We start from the raw sequence: 6,022 nt of genomic DNA, 5'->3' as shown, positions 1-6,022 counted from the left end.
GGGCGGGCCCTAGAGAACCGGGGAGGGGCCTGCAGGTACCAGTGTCTCCAAAGCGGGCGGGGGCTGGAGGATCTGGCACGTGCGTCTTCAAGAGGTGGGATTTGGAGGCCGAGAGCGGTGGCTTATGCTTGTAATCCCAGCATTTTGGGTGGCCGAGGTGGGAGGATTACGTGAGCCCGGGAGTTCAAGACCAGCCTGGGCAACATAATGAGGCTCCATCTCTAAAAAATTTATTAAAAATAAAGTAAAATTTGACCAGCCGCGATGGCTCGCATCTGTAATCCCAGCACTTTGGGAGGCTGAGGCAGGCGATTAGGCAGGCGGATCACCTGAGGTCAGGAGTTCCAGACCAGCCTGGCCAACATGGTGAAACCCTGTCTCTACTAAAAATACAAAAAAGAAACAAAAATTAGCTGATGCGGTTTGAGTTTGATTCTCAAAAAGGAGCAGGGTGGGGTGGCTTTGGTGGGTTGCGATAGGAGGGGGCTTCTCAATGGGTGGGTGGGAACTGCAGGTAGGATGTCTGGGTTCCTTCAGAGGGGGGCAAGGGGCTAGGGGAGGCCTGGGACTTTTAATTTAATTTAATTTAATTTAATTTAATTTAATTTAATTTAATTTAATTTTTAAAACAGAGTCTTGCTTTGTTGCCCAGGCTGGAGTGCAGTGGTGAGATTTTAGCTCACTGCAACCTCTGTCTCCCAGGCTCAAGTGATCCTCCCACCTCACCCTCCCGAGTAGCTGGGGCCACAGGTACTCATCCCCAGTCCTCCCTATTTTATTTTATTTTTTGTATTTTTAGTAGAGACAGGGTCTCACCATGTTGCCCAGGCTGGTCTTGAACTTCTGAGCTCAAGCGATCCGTCCACGTCAGCCTCCTAAAGTGCTGGGATTACAGGTGTGAGCCACTTTGCCCTGCCACAGGACTCTTCTTGGAGAGGGGATGGGAAGGGCTGGGAGCTACCGGGAGGTGGGACTTGGACACAGCACCTTGTCGAAGGTCTGGGTCTTTGGTCGTGGCATGGGGTTAAAGGTCAGATAACTGAGATGTCAAGGGGGAACCGGTCAGGGAGGCATTGCTATCTCTCTGTCTCCGAGGAAGGAGGCACAGAGCCACGAGGCCCGTGGGTCCCTAGAAGCAAGGGTTGGCAAGTAGGTGTCTGAGGGGGCAGGAATTTGGCAACAAGATTTCTGGGTCCTAATAATGGTGTGGCATGGGAGAAATCAGGTCAGAGTTAAGATACTTCTGAGTCCCGAAGAAGCTAGGCGGGAGGATGGGGTTCAAGACTGTGGGGGCGGGGAGCAACTTGTTTGTGTAGGGGTGGCTGGGCGTGGCTTTCACCCAACCTGTAGAACCTGTAACATCAGCCTTCGCTGGGCAGCCATCAGGGCGGGCACTGTGGGCCTCGCACCTAAGCAAGGCATTCTGGCCACGCCCTATCCCAGGCCAAGCCAAGTTCTGTTTCTTTCTTTTTTTTTTTTCCTGTGATACAGGGTCTTGCTTGGTCTTGCTCTGTTACTCAGGCTGGAGTGCAGTGATAGTGGACTGATCATAGCTCACTGCAGCCTGGATCTCCTGCGCTCAATCAATCCTGCCTGCTCGGCCTCCCAAAGAGCTGGGATTACAGGCATGAGCCGCCATGCCTGGTCAGAACAGGCCAACTTCTGATCGCAAATGTGTACATATCTAGAGAACTTCGAATCAGAGAATAATAGTAATAACTAACTTTTACTTTATTTTATTTTTTTGAGACAGGGTTTTGCTCTATCTCCTAGGCTGGAGTGCAGTGGTTTGATCACCACTCATTGCAGCCTTGACTCCGGGGTTCAAGTGATCCTCCTGTCTCAGCCTCCCTAGTAACTAGGACTACAGGCATACACTGCCACGTTGGCTATTTTTTTTTTAAATTTTTATTTTTAGTAGAGACAATGTCTCACTATGTTGCACAGGCTGGTCTCGAACTCCTGAGCTCAGGCGATCCTCCAGCCTGGGCCTCCCACAATGCTGGGATTACAGGTGTGAGCCACTACACCTGCCATAGCTAGCATTTATTGAATACCTGCTGTCTGTCAGGCCCTGTGTGTAATGCTTTGCAAACATTTGCACACCGAATTCTCAAGAGCCCTTTGAGGTCATAGGGCAGGGGGCTTAGGATGAGAGCCAAACCTCCCAGTGCACCCTGAGCCCCTCCTTAGCCCCACCACTATCTTGTAGGAATTGAAAATCTTAAAATTTTTATTTAAATTAAAAAACGACCAAAAAAAAAAAAAAAAAAAGATCGGGCCGGTTGCAGTGGCTCATACCTATAATCCCGGCACTTTAGGAGGCCAAGGCGGGCGGATCACTTGAGGTCAGAAGTTTGAGACCAGCCTGGCCAACATGGTGAAACTCCGTCTCTGCTAAAAATACAAAAATTAGGCTGGGCGCAGTCGCTCATGCCTGTAATCCCAGCACTTTCGGAGGCCAAGGTAGGTGGATCACTTGAGATCAGGAGTTGGAGACTAGCCTGGCCAACATGGCAAAACCCCCTCTCTATCAAAATACAAAAATTAGCCCGGCGTGGTGTAGCGCAACTATAGTCCCAGCTACTCAGGAGGCTGAGGCAGGAGAATTACTTGAACCCAGGAGGCAGAGGTTGCAGTGAGCCAAGACTGTGGCACTGCACTCCAGCCTGGGTGACAGCACGAGACTCCATCTCAAAATAAAAATAAAAATAAATAATAAATAATAAATAAATAATAAAAATAAAAATACAAAAATTAGCTGGGCATGCTGGTATGACTATAATCCCAGTTACTTGGGAGGCTGAGGCAGGAGAATCGCTTGAACCTAGGAGGCAGAGGTTGCAGGGAGCTGAGATCATGCTACTGCACTCCAGCCTGGGCGACAGAGTGAGACTCTGTCTCAAAAAACAAAACAAAACAAAACAGATTGAAAACCCATTAGCCTGACAAAAGTTCAAAGTGTTGACTATGCAAGTGTTGGCAAGGAGCTGCTATGAGTGCAGATGGACAAACTATATTGGAGAGCAATTTAGCAGCATCCACGAGACCTTTGGACAAATGGACAGGTCATTTGTCCGGCTACCTCCTTCAGAGCTGTGGCTTGTAAACACTTTTGCTGGACATTAATACAGCTATAGACACCTGAAGCAAAAGTTTCACAGACGAGCTCTCACTCGGACTATGAGCATGCACTCTAATAGCTTCTATTGAATTCCATTTCATTAAAGGAAAAATTGTGTATAACCCACTAAATTGATTTCACAACCCACTAATGGATCTTGTTTGGCCGTTTAAAAAATACTGCCCTAAGAAACTCCAAGAGACATGTTCAGGGATGTTAATTGCATTCTTGTCAGAAGTGGAGGAAAGTAACAACAAGATGAGTGTTTACCACCAGCAGCCCGACATAAATTGTGGTGTATTCTCACAATAAACTCTTGTGCAGCATTTAAGGTGAATAAACTGAACACAAATACCAGCAGTGTATGTCATAAACACATAATGATGAGTGGCCTGGGTTGAATCATTTCCTTCCCCACCAAGTTCATGTTCACTGGAACTTATGAATGTGACCCTATATGGAAGTAAGTCTTTGCAAATGTAATCAGATTAGGATAAGGTACTATTGGATCAGGGTGGGTCCTAGATCTGACTGATGTCCTTATGAAAAGGAAATTTGGATACAGTTACAGGTACACACACACACACACAACGTATGATGATGGCGGCGGAGAGATTGGAGTGATGCATCTATAAGTCAAATAACACCAAAGATTACCAGTGAACACCACAAGCTGGAAGAGGTGTGCTGCTCACAGCTGTAATCCTGTCACTTTGGGAGGCTGATGTGGGAGGATCGGTTGAAGCCAGGAGTTTGAGACCAACAGGTTGGGCGCAGTGGCTCACGCCTGTAATCCCAGCACTTTGGGAGGCCAAGGCAGGTGGATCACAAGCTCAGGGTTCGAGACCAGCCTGACCAACATGGTGAAACCCCGTCTCTACTAAAAATACAAAAAGTAGCCAGGTGTGGTGGCACACGCCTGTAATCGCAGCTACTCAGGAAGCCGAGGCAGGAGGATCGCTCGAACCCAGGAGTCGGAGGCTGCAGTGAGCCAAGATCATGCCACTGCACTCCAGGCTGGGCGACAGGGTGAGACTCCGTCTGAAAAAAACAAAAACAAAAACAAAACAACAACAAAAAACTGGGCGTGGTGGGATGCTGCCTGTGGTCCCAGCCACTAGGGAGGCTGAGGTGGGAGGATTGCTGGAGCCCGGGAGTTTGAGGCTTCAGTGAGCTATGATTGTGTTGCTGTATTCCAGCTTGGATGACCCAGTATCTTGTCTAAAAAAGAAAAGAAAAAAAAAATCTGCAACTATATGAACTCTTTTCCCAGATTTGACAGGTTTTTTGTATCCGCTTTGTAACTATATGAAGTCTTTTTCCAGATTTGCCTCAAAGTGGATACAAATGAAGTGAATGACATGAAAAGACGCTCCACAATATGATGCATTAGGGAAATGAACATGAAAATCACAGTGAATGCGGCTTCACACCCACTACGATGACTGTCATAAACAAGACAGACAATCACAAGTGTTGGCAAGGATATGGAGAAATTGGAACCCTCTCCACTGATGGTGGGAATGTAAAATAGTGCAGCTGCTTTGGAAAATAGTTTGGCAGTTCCCCAAAATATTAAACATAGGGCTAGAGCATTCCTACGTGTATATATATATCCCAGAGAATTGGAAGCATATATCTACCCAAAGACTTGTGGAAACAACCTCAAAGTCCATCAGTTGAAGAATGGATAAACAAAATGTAGTCTACTCATACAATGGAAAATTCTTCGGCCATTAAAAGGAATGATTTTTTGTTTGTTTGTTTTGAGATAGGGTCTTGCGCTGTCTCCCAGAGTGGAGCGCAGTGGCATGATCTCAACTCACTGCAGCCTCGATCTTCCGGGCTCAAGCAATCCTCCTGCCTCAGCCTCCCGAGTAGCGGGGACCACAGGTGTACGTCACCCCCCGCTAATAGGAATGAAGTATTGATACATACTGCAATGTGGATGAACCTTGAAAACATAATGCTAAGTGAAAGAAGCTAGTCACTGGCCAGCCTGGGCAGATGACTGCTGTAATCCCAGCACTTTAGGAGTCCAAGGCAGGCAGATCACCTGAGGTCAAGAGTTTGAGACTAGCCTGGGCAACGTGGTGAAACCACCCTCTCTACTAAAAAACAAAAATTAGCCAGCCATGGTGAGATGCGCCTGTAATCTCAGCTACTCGGGAGGCTGAGGCAGGAGAATCTCTTGAACCCAGGAAGTGGAGGTTGCAGTGAGCTGAGCTAGTGCCATCGCACTCCAACTTGGGTGACATAGACTCCATCTCAAAAAAAAGAAAAAAGAATCTGGTGATAATTGCACAATTCTGTGAATATACCAAGTCGCTGAATTGTACACTTTTTACAATTTCATTTTAATTTTCTTAGAGACAAGATCTCACTGTGTTGCCCAGGCTGGTCTTGAACTCCTGAGTTCAAGTAATTCTCCTGCCTCGCCCTCCCAAAATGGTGGGATTACAGGCGTAAGCCACGGTGCCCGGCCAGAATTGTACACATTAAAGAGGTAAATTGTATGGTATACACATTATATCTCAATAAAACAGGCTGGATCAGAAAGGCAAATACTGCTCATTTTCACTTGTAAGTGGGAGCTAAACGTTGAGTACTCAGGGACATAAAGACTGTAACAATAGAAACTGGGGACTTCTAAAGGGAGAAGGGAAGAAGGGAGGGGGAAAGGGCTGAAAAACTGTTGGGTACTATGCTTACTACCTGGGTGATGGGATCAATCGTACCCCAAACCTCAGCATCATGCAGTATACCCAGGTGACAAACCTGCACATGTACTCCCTGAATCTAAAATGAAAGTTGAAAAAAATAAAACGAAATAAAGCTATTAAATAAAAAGTGGAGACCTGAGTATAGCCACAAGAGGGCGCTCTGAGCACAGGGTTA

This window comes from Macaca fascicularis, chromosome 19 (genome assembly GCF_037993035.2).
Source record: "Macaca fascicularis isolate 582-1 chromosome 19, T2T-MFA8v1.1".
NCBI classification, from domain to species: domain Eukaryota; kingdom Metazoa; phylum Chordata; class Mammalia; order Primates; family Cercopithecidae; genus Macaca; species Macaca fascicularis.
This window is presented reverse-complemented; position numbering follows the sequence as displayed.